The sequence below is a fragment of the Phoca vitulina genome, unplaced genomic scaffold, assembly GCF_004348235.1.
Source record: "Phoca vitulina isolate PV1807 unplaced genomic scaffold, GSC_HSeal_1.0 scaffold14, whole genome shotgun sequence".
Lineage (NCBI taxonomy): Eukaryota > Metazoa > Chordata > Mammalia > Carnivora > Phocidae > Phoca > Phoca vitulina.
This window is the reverse complement of record NW_022589717.1, coordinates 20,099,370-20,121,091: the sequence shown is the minus strand read 5'-3', so window position 1 is coordinate 20,121,091 and position 21,722 is coordinate 20,099,370. Positions and strand designations below refer to the sequence as shown.

At 37.1% G+C, this 21,722-nt stretch overlaps 1 non-coding gene across 1 annotated transcript; it reads right to left on the bottom strand.

Annotated features, from left to right (window-relative positions):
• Positions 1–644: 644 nt before the first annotated feature.
• LOC116637657 lies at positions 645–751 on the bottom strand. The gene has a single exon (XR_004300519.1). It is a non-coding gene; the product is annotated as a U6 spliceosomal RNA (small nuclear RNA).
• Between the last annotated feature and the right edge of the window lie 20,971 nt (positions 752–21,722).

Below are 21,722 nucleotides of genomic sequence, written 5' to 3'. Positions count from 1 at the left end.
AATCTAAGCCTCTATCTTCACATGGCTTTCCTTTCATGTATCCCTAGGTGGTTTTTTTTTTTGTCTTTTATAAGGAGGCTAACTGAATTCAGGGTCCACCCAAATTCAGTATGCTCTCATCTGGATCCCTACCCTAATTACATCTGCAAAGACTCTATTTCCAAATAAAATCATATTCTGAGGTTCTGGTGGACATTAACCTTTAGGGGTACTGTTCAACCTACCATACCAGGTAAACACCATCTATGATGAATCTGTTAAATATGGAGACCAAATTTTTATAGTAAATAGTGTGTGTGTGTGTGTGTGTGTGTTATGGGAAGAATTCTTTAATACAAATTAATAAAAAATAAATTAATAAAATAAAAAATAAAAATAAAGAATTAGTTCTTTAATTAGAATTTCTCTGAAATGTGAAACTAAAAAAAACCCCTACATTATATTGGCTATAATTGCATCTATGTATGAATTATTAGTGTTTACATATATACACTTTATATATATATATACACATACATACATACAAATACAACACCATTTGCTTCATGGTTTTGTTCTCCAGAAGAATCATAAGAAGGCTCATATTTTCAAAAACATCTGTAAACTTCATTTATTTTCCAAGAGGTCTTTTTAAATCTTTTTTTTTTAATATGGAATATTTCATGAATTCGCACGTCATCCTTGTGCAGGGGCCATGCTAATTTTCTCTGTATCATTCCAATTTTCATATATGTGTTGCTGAAGCAAGCACTTAAAATCTTTTTTTTTTTTTTAAGATTTATTTATTTTTTAGAGAGAGAGAGCACAAGTGGGAGGGGCAGAGGGAAAGGGAGAGAATCTCAAGTGGACTCCAGGATGAGCACAGAGCCTGAGATCATGACCTGAGCCAGAACCAAGGGTTGGAGGCTTAACTGACTGTGCCACCCAGGAGCCCCAAAATCTTTTTATATTCACACGCCACACACACATATACCACAGACACCAAACAAACATCTTGTACCAGATAGGCAGACACACACACACACACACACTCACCCCCCCACATTTATACCACACTAGACATACACCACACATATAGCCCACAGTCCAGGGGGCAAAGTAGACATTTAAACAAATAAGGATAGTGCAGTGTGATTCATGATTGTGAGAAATGTTCATGCTGGTAACATAGAGGAGGAAGTAATGAATGATTTAGGGAAAGTGGTGTCGGGAAAGGCTTCACTGAGGAAGTGAAGTACAAACTAATCCTGAAAATTGAGTAGGAATTCATCATTTAAAAAAGTTAAATTATGGAGATAACATTTCTACTCTAGGAAATGCTGTTAGAACCTAGGAATTAGGGCAATATCAAGACAAGCCACTCTAAGATATGATTGAAATGAGCAGCTAAGGAGACTTAGTGATAAGATGCTTATGTCCTATTAACTGTTTTTATGTCTTAAAATTCTACCACAAACAGAATAAGAAAATAAATAGCTATGTACTGGGGCGCCTGGATGGCTCAGTCGGTTAAGCGTCTGCCTTCGGCTCAGGTCATGATCCCAGGGTCCTGGGATCAAGCCCCACATTGGACTCTCTTTCGGACTCCCTGCTCGGTGGGGAGCCTGCTTCTCCCTCTCCCTCTACCCCCCCACCCCACCCTGCTTGTGATCTCTCTCTCTCTCTCTGTGTCAAATAAATAAATAAAATTTTTTAAAAAATAAATAGCTATGTACTAACAAAATAGGATATAATTTAGGAGCTACAATACTATAGAGAAAGGAAAGATTAGTGTGGTGTGGAATGTTCTGAAAGTCTTTAAGAGAAATGAAGTTTGAAACTCAGCCTCGATGATGAAGAAGAATTGGAGAGATGGGGAGAGAGGAGGTTGATGACAATAATACCATGGGTGCCCTGGAAGGAAAGAATGTCAAGAGGAAGAAATGATTAATGTCTTGGAATCCAAGTAAGATAAGATTGAAAGGAGACCCGGACACCTGGCTGGCTCAGTTAGTAGAACATGCAACTCTCAATCTCCGGTCATGAGTTCAAGTCCCATGCTGGGCATTGAGCCTACTTAGGGGGAAAAAAAAAAAGAAGACCAACCACTAGAAGGGCCTTGGTGATATTCCAAGAACAGGCTTGGGTTCTCAGAATAAGTGAATTTGTATTGGGTTAAGGAGTGAATGGTGTTTGGTTTTGGGTGGCAAATGAATGCTCAGAGACTGAGTATGCCTTTGCCAGAAATTTATTTAAACACAGGTTCACTGCAGGAATTCCACAAGCCAATAGCTTATAGGATAATGTCTCTTAATAAGCTCGTAAAGATATAACATGCTCCAAAGACATGATATATTCACTGTTGCTCCAGGCAAGTGGAGATGAAAGGAAAAAAGTCAAAATTAGGCTGAAGTATATACCTTTATAGGAGTTGATACTTAGGAGTGAAGGCTTAACCAGGGGAGAAATGCCAGCTGCCAGCACAAAAATAAAAGTCCTCTGTTGCTAAAGCATGTTGCTAGGGATCATCGGGGCTGGTATTGACAGGCCACAGGGGCTCCTTTGCAGGTGCCACTTCACTTTTCACCGCTGCTGGTAGGAGTTGCCTTTACTGTGGCAGAGCTAACATCCCCAAAGTCTTTGGAGAGCTTTTTAGATCAGCAGAGAGTCTCCTTGCCCAGACAGAACATTCTCAGATAATCCTTATAAACTTTGGGTGTTTATAGTGTAAATATCCCCCTGCCATAGTTGTTTCTTCATGTTTTTCGATAAGCCCCAGTGGGGCATGTCGGCAGCTGAGCTACTGAGTTCTTATTGGTGAGAACAGTCTTTGTCATAATCAAATGGATTAAAAAACTTCAGGTAGTTCATAAACAAGTGGATTTGAAATCATATCAAACCAATACACAACAGGTAGGAAATAAACAAATATGTAAAGAGATACTGTGTGTCCTTTGATGTCTTAGATTGTTTAGTAAGGAGCCAGTGGTTTTAAGTGCTAGATTAAGGAATTATCAATGGCTGAAGAATTAAAGGAAAACAGTTGATAGGGAATTTGAGCTACTTGGAGGTACTGGTGGGTCTATATCAGTGACTTTCAAAGTTTTCTGACTGTATCTTCAGTAAAAAATAAATTTTATGTTGTGATCAATAATAGGCACAAACACACATAACTGAAACAGAAGTTTCAAATGTCAATACTACTTCCTACTACAAGGGAAACACTTCTTTTTAATATTTTTATTTTTTATTTTTTTTAATTTCATTTTTAATAATGAAAATCAGGACTTCTGTTATGCAGTGCACTTCAGCTTCGGACTGTCGATCTGAGTTTTGGCTGTCTAAGATTGGTTTTTGACTGTGAGAAGGATTATATATTTTAAAAACATTTGTATTTTATATATTGTAATAATATTCTAACTATTCCTAAAATTTCTTGTTTAACTTACAATTTACTTATTCAATTTATGTAAAATAAAATAACCATATTTTGGAAGACTTTGATTTATGATCATTTAATCCAATTGAAAAGATTAAACTTGCTTGAACAATAAATCTCATTTACAAGTTTAATTACACATTATGAAACATTTATTTATTTTTTTAAGATTTTGTTTATTTGACAGAGAGAGAGAGCACAAGCAGGGGGAGCGGCAGAGGGAGGGGGAGAAGCAGACTCCCCGCTGAGCAGGGAGCCCTGGGATCATGACCTGAGCCGAAGGCAGTTGCTTAACCTCTTGACCCACCCAGGTGCCCCTATTATGAAACATTTAAATTGCATTTAATAAATTTAATATGTTTGATTTTCCTTTTAAGTACTTCAAATGCTTGACTAGGCAAGCAATGACTTTATTAAGCAACACTCCTTTAAAGTACTTAACTCTTTTAAATGTGATTAATTAACCCTAGAAATGAAGTAAATTTCAGGTTCTTCTAAACATGTTCAGGATGTGAAAAAAAATTACTCCTAAAATTAGTCAGGAGCAAGGTAGTCTACTAACCTTTTTGGAAAGTAACATTTCTGATGAAATGTTTAAACAATTTTACTAATAGATTTAAGAGCCTCTTCTGGGAAACCCCTCCTGATTGTCAATCATGGAAGGACCCTAACAACTTTTAACCAGTCTTACAAGGAGTTTAATGATCTTTAATGAGGTCTTCTATATCTAGTCTTGCAATGAGTATCTAACTCCTCTTTTTTAAAAAAATTTAATCCTATGAAATATCACTAATAGGACGCAAATCTTTGAAATGGTTCTTTTAGAAAGCCCTTCCTCATAGCAAGTTTGAAATAAAATTCAAAATAAAATAATTTGTAACATGCTTATGTTGAAGGATAATTTTTTAAAAGAGGCAATATCATGGATCTTGTACAAATATAAATATGTGTCAGGTATTTTATTTAATTAATAATAAGGAAGGCAGTAATATGTAAAACAGAAATTAGAGGCAATCAGGGACTGTGAAATGAATTTGCTAATAGCTACAAATAGGTTCTTCTTTGGAATGGGGGTGATGGTGGTGAAATTGATTGTACTTCTGTGGGACAAAATTCATTTGCATCTCTATGGATAAGAATCATTTATATGCTATCATTTTTTAATAATTTGCAGAGCTGTATAACAGCTTAGTTAGAGATAAAGAAAGGGGCAGACGTCCAGATAACCTGGAGGTATACACTAGACAATGCTTAGTGTTCCTTTGAAAGGACACTCATTAATCTACCCTTGCCCATTTCAATGTCTTTCACAATTTTCCCCATAATTTCCCCACCTGATGATCATAATAATATTAAAGATTATTCACACACACACACACACACACACAGGGCTGGTCTCATTTGGTTTAGTCTAATTTTTTACATAGGTGCAGCAGAGTGTTAATATATGTCTCCTTGAATTGGCTTTACAAATCTAGAGTCATACTTCATATATCCAGAAAACAGAACCTTGTTACAAGACAATATTCCAAATAATTACAATAACATTTCCCACATTAATTTGCTCAGTTCTATGTATTCTTGTTCCACTGGATCTTAGATTAGGAATCTGCTTTCTTAAAGCCTTCTGTTTCATGGAAAAAAATCCTGAAAATCAGTTCACTGGTAGTCGTCTACACAATATCAGTTCAGAAACCCATACCCCAAAGTCAATTATTTGAAGTGCCAATGGTTTAACGTAACGGTCTTTTTTCCATGAGGCTCTGAGACTCTCTTTTGTTAAAGAAGACCTATGGCTTTGTTCTTTGGGTTTTTCTCCTTAACTAATCCGAGGTGTAATAAAGTCAACATAAAGCACAGAAAATTATTTTAATAAGAGACCTAAGTCTAGCACATTTATTAAAGTATTAAAAATTCAACTTCCTTATTTTTTCAGAATTTTAGAAATATTTGATTTATATAAGTGCCCATTTATCTCTATAAGCTAATCAGAATAGATATCCTTTAAGAGACCTCATAATTAATTAATATGCTCCAGAGACAGGAAAATATTTTGCACTCTCTCAATGAAGAGTGAAACCCTTTGAACTTAAGTTAAACTCGCATACCTTTCAACTTAAAAATCAGAAATCTGAAATCAATTATACATTTTCTATTAGAATCACAAAACTAATTTGTTATATTCTCCAATGTGCCAATTCTTTTAAACATTACAAGAACTTTAAGTTACAAAAAGTATTCATAATCAAGAGTATTAATATTATGGATTGATCTACTTCTTAATTCCTTTACTCTAAAACTATCCTGGGGGTTAAGAAGATACTTCCCACTGAAGGAACAATTTTGTCATTTCAAACAAGTTGAGGTTATATCAACAATTCACTTCCATGCTATTGTGACTATTTCAATCCAGACATTGAGGCTACAACATGGGATCTGCTTTTGTAGATGTGTGGGTGTTTCTTCCTTAGCAACAGATAATGTTATAATTTCTATGAGCATAGAGTCCTTCAAGTCCATGCACCTTAGATGGCTCTGGTTTTACAACCTATTATTTTTAGGATAAAATTATACCCTTGGTAAATTCTTTCTTTTCATTTGACAAGAGAAAAGTCTGTATCCCTACCAAGGCTGCAGTAAACTTTTTTTATCTTTTTTTTTTAAAGATTTTATTTATTTGACAGAGAGAGACACAGTGGGAAAGGGAACACAAGCAGGGGGAGTGGGAGAGAGAGAAGCAGGCTTCCCGCTGAGCAGGGAGCCCTATGCGGGACTCGATCCCAGGCCCTTGGGACCATGACCTGAGCCGAAGGCAGATGCTTAATGACTGAGCCACCCAGGTGCCCCAACTTTTTTATATCTTGATGATATTCTGCATTTCTTGGACTATCCTATAATACTTTAATGTATTTAAGTTACCTTGTAAGACATCTTATTGACATTCCTTTGGAGCTTCATTACCTCTCATACCTTTTACTAAGATAATTCTCAAGTCATTCAACGATATTTCAAACTTGCATACCTTGGACATCTTTGTTCTTAGAGAAAGAAAATCAAACACCGAATCCAACCCAACCAACCCAACCAACCCAAACAACAAAAAATAGCAACAAAAACTGATGACAAGCATATATTGTTAAATGAGAATGTCTTTTGAGGGACTTATCTCTTTCTCCAATCTGCTTTTCAGAAGACCTGCACAAGAAGACTTGTTAAACTAGCTATGAAGAGGATAAAATTTTCAGAGTATTATTATGCAGAGAAGAATTACAGTGCTTCTATATATTACTAACATTACCAACAGATTCTGCTGAATATGACATCTATTCCAAACATGATAGAGCTTCTAAATGAGAAAATGCTGAATAAAAACATGTTATGTATACCTGGATCTGTACCTTTATCTGACATTCTTATTTTCCACTCTCTCTATTCAATCAGAAAACACCCTCTGCTCTATATAGGCACATTTTCTTCATGTTCCTCAAACATGTTAAGTTTATTCTAGCTCCATTCCCACCTCTGCCCATTCTCTTAGGATGCTCTCCTTACCCAGAATGCCTTAAAAATTCCTCAGCTTTTCTAAGCTCTACCATCTTTTCAGGATCAGCTTGAGCTCTCCCCTCCCCATTTGAGGTTTTTGGGGTTATTCTAGTCCTCAGTGACTTCTCTTTCTCTGACATTTTATGGCATAGATCATCTGCTTCAACCAAGTTAGCACTAGTATTAAGAATGTTTATTTCCATTTCCCTGAGTGAAATTTCTTTAGGCAAAGAACCTGGCATATCATTAGGACTGATTACCAATAGGGCTTAGCACAGTGCTGAGGACATAGAAGGATCTTAAAGGAGATCAATTACAGTCAAGATTCCTTAGGGCGGTGACTTTTATCATTTTATTTCTAGCACCTAGCACTGGCCTTAACACTCATTAAGTGTTAATTGAATGAAACAAATTATTCTCAGTAAATACTTTCTAATCTAAAGATTGTTCTATGCAGTTTTAAGTAAAAACATAAAGTGATGTTGAAACAGTTTGCTTTTCATATTGTGGATGGATAGAACTAGAAGACAATTTTGTTTTGTTTCTTTTTTTTAAATTTAATTTTATAATGTTATGTTAGTCACCATACATTACATCATTAGTTTTTGATGTAGTGTTCCATGATTCATTGTTTGCCTATAACACCCAGTGCTCCATGCAATACGTGCCCTCCTTAATACCCAACCCGGGCTAACCCATCCCCCCACCCCCCTCCCCTCTAAAACCCTCAGTTTGTTTCTCAGAGTCCATAGTCTCTCATGGTTCGTCTCCCCCTCTGATTCCCCCCTAGAAGACAATTTTCTTAATAATTAGTGATAACCAGAAGTTAATGTTACTGTGAGCTGTTGAACAAACATGAAATTACTGTGCATTTGTCAGCTGATATCTTTAACACATTCTAACCTATAGAAATATACCTGGCTTGCTATGGCAACAAAATATTTTGTTTTTTCCCCTACACCCAATAATTTTATTCTGGCCACAATCCGATGCACTTGATTTATTCAGACTTGAAATATTTCCTCAGTAAAGCTAAACTTGAACCAGATTATGATCTCCCTACCTCCTAGGTCACCATTCCGTAAGGATCCATTTTGTGATTTTTAATTTCATATATATATAACATTCTCCTTTTTGCCGGTTTCATTCCATTGTAGTTACTAGGGACAACACCATCACCCTCTCGAGCAAGCCTTAAAGTGTAACACAGAAGACTTTTTCACAGATGTTGAGTATGCAAGCTATATAGAGAAAGGCAATCATAGGTTCATAGTATATGTTTGACTAACAAATATAATTAAAGTGTGAATCATAGGAATCATTCATGAATAAATCTCAAAATGCCTAGTGAAAAAATCACCAATAACATCTGGGTACTAATATACACTGAGTGAAATATAGGGATACATATCTGTATTAGTAATCTATTGCTGTGTAACAAATTACCACAAACAGAAGTGTGTTTATTTATTTATTAAGATTTATTTATTTATTTTAGAGAGAGAGATTGTGCCTTAGTAGGGGGAGGGGCAGAGAGAGAGAATCTTTAAGCAGACTTCCCACTGAGCGCAGAGCCCTACTTGGGGCTCATCTCACAACCCTGAGCCAAAACCAAGAGTCAGACACTTAACCAACTGAGCCACCCAGATGCTTCCAAACTTAGTAGTTTAAAACAATACCCATATATTACCTCAAAATTTCCTGGGTCAGGAGTCTGGGTGTGGCTTAGCTGAGTCCTCTTCTGGGGCTTTCAGAACACTGAATCTAGACATCAGCATGGCTGCATTCTGTAGGGAACCAGGGTGGTCTACTTTGCTATATTGATTATTTTAATTTAAAGTTACTTAAGAGATAGCCAGTGCAAGAAGAATACTCTGAGCCCCCTTTGTCTCCAGAAAGCAGGAAATAAATCTCTCAAGTGGAAGGTACCCTCCCTGGACCAGGATGTAGATAGACCTCTTTATTGTCAGAGATAGGGAATTCAGGGCCAAAGAAGCCTATATAAACAAATCTTGTTACTTTCATTAATTTACTATGCCAGCCCAAATTCTGTTTAGAATTCCTAACTAGCTGAAGCTCCCAAGCATATATTTTCTTTGTCCTATCAATTCCTCACAGATTTATGCCTCTTTGTCCAAAATGTATAGAAGCTACCTGCCTTGGTCATTTCTTTGGGTCTTTATTTCATTATTGGACCTCTAAGTCCTGGCTCTGCCACTGACCCATTGATAAATATAGACAAGTCAGTTAACCCTCTTTTTTTTTTTTTTTTTTTTTTAAGATTTTATTTATTTGACAGAGAGGGAACACAAGCAGGGGGAGTGGGAGAGGGAGAAGCAGGCTTCCCTCAGGGGAGGGAGCCCGATGCGGGGCTCAATCCCAGGATCCTGGGACCATGACCTGAGCTGAAGGCAGACGCTTAACGGCTGAGCCACCCAGGCGCCCCGTCAGTTAACCCTCTTAGGAAGAACTAGATTTTTTCTGCATTTTTTTTCAGATGCTGATATTCCAAAATTCTTGATTCTATCTTGAAGTTTCTTTGTAGGCAGAGGAGACACAATATCAGAAACATGGTCACAATTCAATAGATGTTAGTTTACTGAGGTAAAAAATTCACCCTACATTATAACGTGTATATAGAGAAATTATAGTTACTGAATGTAGTCTACAACTAATTCACCCTTTCCATACAACCTTCATGAACAAATTGGAAGGGAGAAAAAAAACCTCAATATCTAATATCCAATATCCAACTTCATATTCAATAATTTAAAACTGACTATTTGGGTAGTGTTTAATACCTCTTGCAAAAAAGTGCAGAGCCTTTCCCGCAACTTCTTCCTCTTCTCTGCCTTCTTCCTAAGACAATGTCAGCATCTATGAGGATAGGGATGATGATGCGAAGGAGGATGGGTGGGGTGAAAACATCCTTATCAAAGTAGAGAAGTGCTAGCATCTTCAAGTGTCATCCTTTGCCTCCTCCGGTCTTCAGGTAATATGCCAGAATACTCGGGTGCAGTATGTCTTGCTAGCATTCAAGGCTGAGCTGTGGCTGGTATAATTTATATTTCTTGTTTGGCTTGCTCAGGACCCAGCAGCACTCCCTGATTTAATTGGTCTTACTTAGGCTCCTGCAGGTCTCCTTTCCTAGACACTCTCCTCACATTATTTAGTATTGCCTCTTTGCTGGTTGAAGCTTGGAAAAGGAAAACAGGGAGGCTCCTGGCTGCCTATCCTACTTTTCTGTTCCTGTGGTTCTTTGAGCCAGAAGAGTAAACTGTTTTTCTTTTGTGTCTGTAAACTTCCTCCTACTATCTCAGAGCTATTCTGATTGTCTTAAACTGAAGGGCTATGCTATAGGCAAAGCAAAGCCTTCTCTGATTTGCTTTTCATATACTAAAAGGGAGATAGAGGATTTTGAAAATCCAAGCCAGTTGTCTTGTTTTAAATCTAAGATTCTGATGTATAACCATATTTTTGAAAGTTATTGAATATTAACTCAGTCTTTACCTTTACATTCTTTTTACTATAAATTCTAATCTACCCTGGGCAATCAGACAGCTAAAGTAAATGTGTGCTCTGGAAGGTATTTTAAAAATACTATTATTGCATCACTTCAGTTAGCTATTAAAGTACTGTTATTATTATCTTGTTCACTTGTGTATTCCCAGTGCCTGGGAAAATACTAGGCACATAGTAGGCTCTATTAATAAATGTAAGGTGAATGAATAGATAATTCTATGTGTGAATGAGTGGGGTAGAGAAAGTCTTCATAGGAAACTTGTTTTACAGCATCACATAATCTGAACACCTTTTCCTTTCTTTCCCTCTCTAAGGTCCTATTTGCTCAGATCTTGCAGAAGTCCATATTATTTCTTTCTGCTTTTATTTGCTATATATTTTCCTCTGGGAATCTTATACCTTTTTTGGTTAAGCTACAAACCAAGCTATCCTCAAAGTACATTTCAGCTTTTACTGAATTAAAATAACTTTTTTTTTCCTGTCAAACTATGTCTCATTTCTCACTAAAAAAATGGAATTTAATTTGATATGTGATTCTCTAAGAATTATTTGCTTATTGATAGGGAAGGTAGAGAGTCATGATTTTCCTATTTAAGCCTATCATTTACATTTTGTGGTGTTAACTGAGGTAGAATGAAGAAGATAAATAGTACATATCGTTATAGTAATAATAGCTAATATGTATTAAGTGCCTATTTTGTATTGGATACTATGTTAAGCTCATTTTATGTGACCATATTTATGTTTCGCAAGAACCCAGTGACAGATATTAGTGTTGGATCAAAGTATAGTGAGGAAATTGAGCCTCAGTTTAAATAACAATAACCAGCCCAAGACATAAAGTTATAAAGTGGCAAAGCTGGAATGAACTGATGTCTGTGAGATCCCAGAATCTGTAGTCTTTACATTCCGATATGCTGCCCTGGATCCATAACCATCTTATTTTTCTAAAAAATATCTTGAAAATAATTCAAAGGTAATTTAAAAAAAATGAAATGAAGTGCTAAACACCAAGAACTTTATTTTTTTATTATGTTATGTTAGTCACCATACAGTACATAATTAGTTTTTTTTTTAAGATTTTATTTATTTGACACAGAGAGAGAGAGAGAGAGAGCGAGACAATGAGAGAGGGAACACAAGCAGGGGGAGTGGGGGAAGGAGAAGCAGACTCCCTGTGGAGCAGGGAGCCCGATGCGGGGCTCGATCCCAGGACCCTGGGATCATGACCTGAGCTGAAGGCAGACGCTTAACGACTGAGCCACTCAGGTGCCTCCTACATCATTAGTTTTTGATGTAGTGTTCCATGATTCATTGTTTGCATATAACACCCAGTGTTCCATGCAATACATGCCCTCCTTAATACCCACCACTGGGCTAACCCATCTCCCAGTCCCGTCCCCTCTAAAACCCTCAGTTTTTTCTTGGAGTCCATAGTCTCTCATGGTTCATCTCTCTCTCTGATTTCCCCCCCTTCATTTTCCCCTTCCTTCTCCTAATGTCCTCCATGCTATTCCTTATGTTCCATCAATAAGTGAAACCATATGATAATTGACTTTCTCTGCTTGACTTATTTCACTTAGCATAATCTTCTCCAGTCCCATCCATGTTGTTATAAAAGTTGGGTATTCATCCTTTCTGATGGCTGAGTAATATTCCATTGTATATATGGACCACATCTTCTTTATCCATTCATCTGTTGAAGGGCATCTCAGCTCTTTCCACAGTTTGGCTATTGTGGACATTGCTGCTTAAACACCAAGAACTTTAAAACAACATGGTTTTATTCCATTTAAACAAAGAGTATGTAGGTTAAGAGTATGTGGGTTAGTATTTTGACCAAAATTCTCAACATTAAGAAAAGAACTATTGTTGAGGGGAACAATGGGAGGCTTCTGAACTATTTAATGAAAAAAAAAGGAAGTTATTTCAGCTTATACTAACAGAGCCAGGTATGGTTAAAAAATATCTAGTGACTTAGGTATATAGACAACAAAGCCACCCAGAGCACTTGAATTGAGAAACAAAATTAATTTCCAGAAGTTGTAAGTGGAAGCTGGAAGTGGTAACTCAAAAAGCATTTATTTGTGTTATTAAATTACACACATACTATACTTGCAATTAAAAGGATCAGAGTGGCATATGGAGGGTGGACATTTGGGAATTTGGAAAGTTATTTGCTAAAACAAATAAGAATATTCTTAAAATATGTTACTCAGACTTCTATGGGCTTGGAATTATGTACTATTTAATAAGGTTATCTTACAAAGGTACATATTTTCCAAGATGTCAACTTTTTTCCCCCTAGAATATCCCATGTAAAAATAGTAATCAAAAAAAGTAATAAAAAGCAAAACCAAGACCAAAGAGAATAATATCACACACACACACACAAACCCTCTCCCCCTCATCTACTCAATATACATAATAGAAGATTTCTAAATTTTTGTGTATTGAAGTTTAATAATTGACAGTTTCTTAATGCTCACCATTTATCCTTCACCTTTAGTCTTTTTACTTCCCCAATCATCCTTGAAGATCAATCTTTGTGCAAATTGCATTATTTAATAATGACAAATTTCTAGAACATGATATATTAGGCATTGATTTAGTCTAGCTACATAGCAAATACCAGCAGACTGAATAGCACTGTAGTTGGCCAAAATTTATCTTCCTTTCTCAATTATTTTTCTTCCCCAAATTAAGCTTCTGATTAAGCCTTCCTATATTGGGATACAATATTCTCATGTTTTTATCTTGAAGAAGTCTCGCCCTAAAATTGACACTAAAACTTTCTCATACCTTTAATAATTTTAATAAAGATCAAAGACTTAATCTCTAATAATAAAGATGTGTGTGTGTGTGTGTGTGTGTTGGGTAGGGCAAGGAAAGGAAGAGGGAGGAGTTAAAATGGACAGCGGCAAAGACAGATATACCATGAAGCTAATTGAGAATAGAATAGGAAATAGAATTAGTTCAGTTTTAGTGTATAATATTTATGTGGTTTGTAGTCATTTCTGTATAATTAATTACTAGCTATCATAGTGTATCCATAAGAATATCCCTACCACCTGCTGTGTCAATTAGCCCTTTGTTATGATATGGAGGTATGGGACCAAAAGTCTTCTTGTGATATGAATGTATCCTGTGGGGCCAGGAATAGAAATACACAGTCAGTGGATGAGAAACAAGGATTCAACAGTGTGGAGCCAGAAGCTAGTCTATGGGAAAATTCTTACCTCCATCACTCCATCTCAGAAGATGATGTGTCTAAGTTCCTCTAGGGTAAATCTCAACACTGGATTCCATCCCTTCAAGCCTCTTCCAGAACCTTGGTCTATTATTTATACCAATGTGTGCATTTATGGTGTCTGTCCAGATAATAAAAAATAAATACCTTCTCATTTTAAATTAGACCACTTTTGAGGGATCTACCATTTTACTAGGCCACATTACCAGTATCAAGTATGAGATCATTGATTTATTCATTCAATAAATATTTAATAAGAATATATGCATCAATTTTCTATTGCTGTGTAACAAACTACTCCAAAACATAACAGCTCAAAACAAAAACATTTATATTACTCATGAATCTGTAATTTGGCAGGGCTCAGTGGGAGCAGTTCATCTTTATTTCACATGATATTAGCTGGGGTGGCTTCACTGGGAGCTGGAGAATTCACTTTCAAAATGGCTTGTTCATATGGCTGGCAAATTGGTGCTGGCTGTTATCTGTGAGCTCAGCCAGGGCTCTGAGCCAGGGATTTGATACCTCTCCACATAGGCTGCTCCGTGGACTGCTTGGGCTTTCACACAGCATAGTGGGTAAATTTCAAGAACAAGATCCTGAGAAAACAAGGCAGAAGTGAATGACATTTTTATGACCTAGCTTCAGAAGTCACACGGTGTTGCTACCTCTATACTGGGCAAGGCAGTCATCAAAGTTCACTCAGGTTCAGGAGGAGGGGACATAGACACTCATAGTTGATGGGATGAGTGCTGACATCACCTTTTAAGAAGAATATATGGGATGCTGTATTAATTTCCTAGGGCTTCTGTAACAAAGTACCACATACTGAATGGCTCGAAACAACAGAAATTTATTTTCTCATGGTTCTGGAGGCTAGAAATCCAAAAGCAAGGTGTTGACCAGGTCATGCCCTCTCAAAAACTTTAGGGAAGAAACCATTTCATGTCTTTCTCTTAGCTTCTGGAGTTGCTGGCAATCCTTGGTGTTCCTTGGCTTGTGGATGTATAATTCCAGTCTCTGCCTCTGTCACCACACGGCAGGCATTCTCTCCCTGTCTGTCTCTCTCTCCTTTTCTTATAAAGACAACTGTCATGTTGGATTAAGGGCCCACCCTACTCTAGTATGGCCTCATTTTAACGAATTACATCTACAATGCCCCTATTTCCAAATAAGGGCACACTCTGAAGTACTGGTGGTTCGGATGTCAATGTATCTGAGGACACAATTCAACACATAACAGATGGAAAGTGTGTCTTCTTTGGAAAACATAATCTGCAACATTGTATTAAATGGTAGGCACTATTATGTTTGTATGTATATGTATAGGTGATTTAAAAAAACTGGTGATTTTAAAAAAAAGATTATTTATTTTTAGAGAGAGAAAGAGAAAAAATGCATACACATGCACATGGCGTGAGGGGCAGAGAGGGAGAATCTTTCAAGCAGACTCCCCGCTGAGCTAGGAGCCTGATTCCAGGCTTGATGGCACAACCTGAGCCGAAACCAAGAGTCGGATACTTAACCCACTGAGGTACCCAGGCACCTCAGATAAACTGTTGATTTTTATAATATAGCCTCCATGAAACAAAACTTTGTCTAGTGCTTAGAACATTGCTGACATAGTATAGGCACTCAATGAATACTCTGAATAAAGAGAATGAAACAAGATAAAGACTCTGTCCTAACAGAGTTTACAGTTTTGATTAATACCAATCAAGTTATCACACAACTATACAAGTATAAGCTAAAGTACATGCTATTTATTCATATTTAACTTACTAAGCACGTATTTCCTGTCATGCATTGCTCTCAGAAGTGGGTATAGAGTAGAGAACTAAACAAAATTCCTGCCCTCATTCCATGTCAGAGAATAAATAAGCAAATATACATAAGATGGTAATAAGTATTATGGAGAAAAATAAAGAGAAAGGGGATAGGGAGTGATGGTATTGTTATGGGATAACCCAATAATATCTAAGTTTGGCTGCCCATTCCTAAAAAGGCCAATACTCGAGGAGAGTTTTGACTGGTAAGGAATATGAACTTTATGCAGGAAGCCAACCACCTGGGGAGAAGGCAGACTCTTGTACAAAGGCCAACTCCCAGTGGGCACCTGGGTGGCTCAGTCAGTTAAGCATGTAACTCTTGCTTTTGGCTCAGATATTTATCTCAGGGTTGTGGGATCCAGCCCCGTGTTGCGCTCCATGCTCAGTGTGGAGTCTGCTTGAGATTCTCTCTCCCTCTCCCTCTGCTCCTCCCCCTTCTTGTGTTCTCTCTCTCAAAAATAAATAATTTTTTTTTTTTAAGGCAAACTCCCAGGTTTTTGCCTGGCCCAGAGATTTTGAAAGGGGTTTAATCATTTAGGGGTATGCAGTGGTCTGTGACATTTCTTGATTACAGGCAGACTTGATGATGTCAGCTACAGAGTTATCTCCATGCTCAGAGGTTGTGCAAGAAGGTCTGGTTCCTTGGTACCCAGGGGTTATACAGGAGTAGTCTATTCTTTCTGCAAAAGAGGGCATGGTTTATACATGTGCAAAGGGGGGGGGGTCAGTAAGTCATTTCTGTGATCTTAGAAAAGAAAAATATTTTGCTAAATGATTGTTGGGCTAGTCAGAAAACTAAGGGGGCTTCAGACAGACTTGCTGGCCTCTGTGGCCTGGGAATGTTCTGGTCCTTTATTCCTCAAGGCCAGTGGTCTGCAAATCTCAAAGAAAGTAAATTAGTTCTATTATAGATTAAGGGCCTTAAGTCAGCAAGCATGGAGTGTGTTAACTTGAGGCAAGTTAACCCTTAAGACCAGGGGGAGTGCTGTCACAGTATTGGTGATATTTATATAGGATGCCCCTCAGTTTGTACCACTGAGGAGGAAAATTTCTGCAGAGATGTGAAAGAAAGAAATAAGGAGTTAAGCCATATGCAAATCTGGGGGAATGTGCTCCAGCAGAGGGCAGGTGAAGGGCAAAGTCCTTGAAATAAGAAAGGATTTGGCATGTTTGAGAACTACTGCATGGAAATTAGAATGAGAATGAGCAAGAGGGAGGAAGGTGGAAATGGAGATCAGGGATTTATAAGCAAGCCAGTGTAAAGACTTTGATTTTTGCTTCAACTGAGATGGAAAACCACAGAGGGTTGAGAGGAGAGGATCGGTGTGATACGACTTGTGTAGAATCTCAGCTGAAATTCAGCTTTCAGCTCCTATGTCATCCCTCCCTCCAAAAAAGAGATTATTATAAAAATATGTAGCAGGAGAATGTGATCTACTCAGATGGTGGGGAGTTTTGAGCTAACAAGTGGGAGATGATTTTAATTCTCCAATTTTATCTCAATTCGATTTTCAACAGATACAAAAGTTGCATTACTTAACTTTCTCATATTACATGTCAAACTTTCTCTAGTATTTCAAATACGTATGTATCTGAAAAGGAAAAAAAAAAACATATAGTGATAGTTCCACCCAAATTACATTTTTGTTTAGGAGCAATAAGGATTATTCATACCTGCAAATAGGAAACTGAAGCTTTTTCTATTATCTTGTTATTTAAAAAAATAATGCTTGGCCCAAATGATAAAAAATAAATTATATGTCACTTGTTAATATGGAGAAAGCAAAAATTTAGTTCTGTATATTATGAATATTTTTAATAATGATGCCATGTTTATAAAGCCAACATAATAATCTTTAATAATATGATAATCTGAAATGACCTCTTTATCATATACTACCTGTTATGGACTGAATGGCTATATCTCCCTAAAATTTATATGTTGAAACCCCAATCTCTAAAGTGATGGTATTTGGAGTTGAGACCTTTGGGAGGTTCTTAGGTCATGAGTGTGGACCTCTCATAACACTACTAGTGCCCTTATAAGAAGAGATGGGAGAGAGCTTGCTTCCTTTCTGCTCTCTGCCATGTGAGTCTACAGCAAGAAGATGCTGTGTGCAAATCAGGCAGAAGGTCCTCACAAAAAATTGAATCTGCTAGCACCTTGATCTCGGACTACCCAGCCTCCAGAAATATGAGAAATAAATGTCTATTGTTTAAGACATCCAGTCTATGGTAATTTGTTATAGCAGTCCTAGCTAAGACACTACTCAAAAATGAAGAAATGATTTTTAAAGTTCCTAAGTGAACCTATGTCTATGAATGTTGAAAGATTACACATTGCTTGGGTATGTTGGGAAACGCAGCTCCCGAACAGGGTTTGGCAAACTGTAGCCCATAGGCTAAATACTGCCCACTGCCTGTTTTTGTAAATAAAGTTCTATTAGAAGACAGATACACCCATCCATTTTCATATTTTTTATGTGTTTTTTTTTCCTTTTTTCTTTTTTCCACAGTAGCATAGTTAAGTAGTGACAGAAACTGTATGTCTCACAAAGCTGAAACTATTTGCTATCTGGTCCTTTATAGAACGTTTGTTTCCCCTGCTAAGTAATATGTTTGGCAGGCTCAGAGAGGAAGCTCTACAACTTTTTTTGAATCCCAGAAAGGTAAAGTAATTATTGTTAGTGAGGAGAAATTTATAAAAAATGAACTTTCTGGCAATTAAAGTGTTTATTGAGGAATAAATGGTCATGGGACCTTTATACAAAACTGTTCCAAATGGCTTTGTAGATTTTTCCCCAAACCATTTCTACTTCTGTTTTTTTTTTTTTTTCTAAAGATTTTATTTATTTATTTGACAGGGAGAGACAGCCAGAGAGAGAACACAAGCAGGGTAAGTGGGAGAGAGAGAAGCAGGCCTCCCGCCGAGCAGGGAGCCCGATGTGGGGCTCGATCCCAGGACCCCGGGATCATGACCTGAGCCGAAGGCAGACGCTTCTGTTTTTTGTATCAGTCAATGGCACCACTCAGTTGCCCGAGTCAGAAATCTAGCTAACCTTCTAAACCCCTCTCAGTCCTTCCCTGTTTTACACTAACTCAGTACTTCTCTCCATTCCCACTGTCACCCTGGCCAGGCACCTGGAATTCTACAAACTTGCCTGCAGTGCTGAAAACATTTCCTAACAGCCTTTCCCACCTCCAGACATTCTTTTATATTCAATCTGTATCCTACACAGTGACCTTTTAAAAGGCCCAGTCCCCTATTTATATCCTTCAATGGTTTTCTATTGCCTTTAGAAATAAATCTAAACACTGGAGCATAATTTATAGAGTCCTTCACAAATGGCCTTTATTTGACTAACTTCTCTTTACCCTTTAGGTCCCAGCTTATCTATCACTTCCCTTGGGGATCCTTCTCTGGTGCCTAAGTCTGGTTTAAGTCACCCTCAAATGGTCCCCTAAGGCACTTAATAGTTTCTTGTTATAGAGCAGAACACATTGCATTGTAATTGTTTGTTTAATTGTCTGTCTGAACACTGTAACACTGTGAGGGAAAGGACCATGTCTTCATTAACTGGGGACACATTAGGGAGGAAAACAGACATAGTCTCTGTTATAAAGACACTTGCAGCCTGGTGAGAGAAACTGATATTTATCAAGTAATTACTGAAATATAAGCAGCAGTATCCTGTTTGGAGATTTAAACTGAGATTTCCTGCCCCTTTTTACTGAAATTATTCTTGTTGTCTTATGGTTCTTTACCCATTCACTGGCTTAGGAAGAAGGCAAAGACAGGCGAGAATAATAAGGTTACTGATCAGTTTTGAATTTAATAATCCATAGGGAGACAATAGTTTTTAAGTCTTTTAATTGTAAGAACTAGTCACCCCAAAGAGAAGAGTGTTTTCCAAATTCTAAAATATTTTCTTTAATAATCAGGAATCAAAGTTTGGGGTGCTGTGGTAGAATTTTACTATAAGCTCTAGAGGAGGAAGGATATAGAATATGTTACAGAGGGAAAAGATAAAAACTCTTTGGGCTTGGCAGAGAAGCCTGGAATAAGAGGAAGAGGAGAGCAAATAGGGTAAGTTGCACATGAGAAACCTTTTCACTTTCCTGTCTCTTTCCCCTAGAGTATAAGTCCTGTGGGAGTAACAGAAGCCCAAGGTGGGGTCGAGAAATTCAGAGCAGGACTTGTGCTATTCTTCCCTTTCCATGACACAGGGAAGTTGAGAGCATCTTAGAGAAGTCCTGAATTTAGCATGATGCTGGAGCAACATGATATGTAGATGGTTGATAGCAATTGTTGATGTAGGTGACCCTGCAAATGGGCTTGATATAAGGAAGTGTTGACCTTCCCTACCTAAAAACATATGGAACTCCAGACTCAAGTTCCATTTGATAGGGAGAGTCAATGGAGAAAATGTGTTATAAGAACTGAGAGAAGGTCTTTTTTATGGTTGTGTTCCAAGCATCTAGTACAGATTACTGGCACGTAGTAGCATATAATAAATATTTATTGAATGAACTGAATGGATGAAGAATCAGAAAAAAGGGAGGAAATTGGGTTTTCATTTATTTAAAAGGAATTTTTGAAGGAAATTGTCATGTGGATTCTTGACAAAGTCACTTAACTGGGGAATTAATCTTTATTTCAGGAAAGCAACTCTATATCCAAGTGATATAAAAGAGGTCATAAAATCCTTACATCCTTGGATCATCTACATGATGTAGATGCTGTAGAATCCATGGATTGTTAGTCATCTTGATTAAATTATTACAGCTGACTTGATCTAATCCTTCTACAAGTTGTTCCATGTCTTATGTTCTTAATTTCTAGTGCAGTAGTTACTGTGTAGTGCCTAGCACAGTGTGCAGTGCTTAGATAAGACTCAAAATATATTTGTTGAATGGATTGTTGAAGAATTCATCTAATCTCCAGGCCTGAAAACTTGGGAAGAAGGGAAGATTTCCTCTTCTCCTAAATCATATTTGTAGTAATTATCAGTGTAGGGGTTTAGAAAGAGTTATTCCAAGATGTGCCATTTTGGTATAAGATTATTTCAAGCTGAAAACAATCAAGGCCCAAAAGACTCAGGAAGAAACTTTTACCTTCCTCTTAACTGCCTAAAAGAATGTAGATAGTGGACTAGCTCCATGAAGAGAGCTAGCACCATAGATAACTACATTGTAATCTGAACTAGGAGTGGTAGACAGGGAGGAACTTAGCAAAGTGTGTTTGTTAAAATTGCTCTCTATATCCCATTGTTTCTGTATGGCCCAGCAAATATCTGTTTACCAAACATTTGCTCTTTTTCAATTTCCTGTGAATTACCTCCCTTCTCTTTGAAGTCCCAGACCTTTCCCCCCTTCTCCTGAGTTCAGGATGACATATAGACCTCATTTTGCCTGGCTGTCTTTGGAATCTCATGTTTATGTGGATTTCCTGTATGAATGAAATTAAATTTGATTTTCTCTTGCCAATCTATTTCATGTCAATTTAATTCTTTGACTAGCTAGATGAATCTTAAAGGATAGAGAAAAAGTTTTCCTCCCCAACATCTGCATAGCAGCATGTATAATGTTAAGTGCTCAAAAATATTTCTTGAAGAAAATGAATGAACAAAGAAGAAAGAAAGAGAAAAAAATTTTAGCTCATCTTCCATACTTCTACTAAAGAGATCTTTTCAAAGACTCTATGTCAAGTTTAAAATCTATTTTTTTCTCTGTATTACCTTCAATGTCATTTTTTAATGTGCTTTTGCCATGAAACCCTGTGTTTAATCTTATGTTCATATAAGCATTATGAAAGGATATATGTTTAAAATAATTAGGCTCTTTCAATTCTATCTTTTATGCTTTTTAAGGAGGGTGGACTCTTAGGAAGAACCTTTGTTTTGCTGAATTACATGATATGTGAGGACATAAGATAATAGAAATAAGTGAAGGCTGTGTCCTGTACAAAAGGGCCTAGACATCTGGATATATGGATATAGCCCACATTACATTTTAGCTTTTGGTCAGTAAGTCTTCCTCTTTGGGTGTGGGTTGGTTATTGTCAATTGAGACACATTTGTTTCAGTCCTTGTGTTCTGCTGGTGTCCACAGCTGACTTCTCTGCCTGGTAAACTTGTGCTTTGCTCTTTTTCCACTTGGT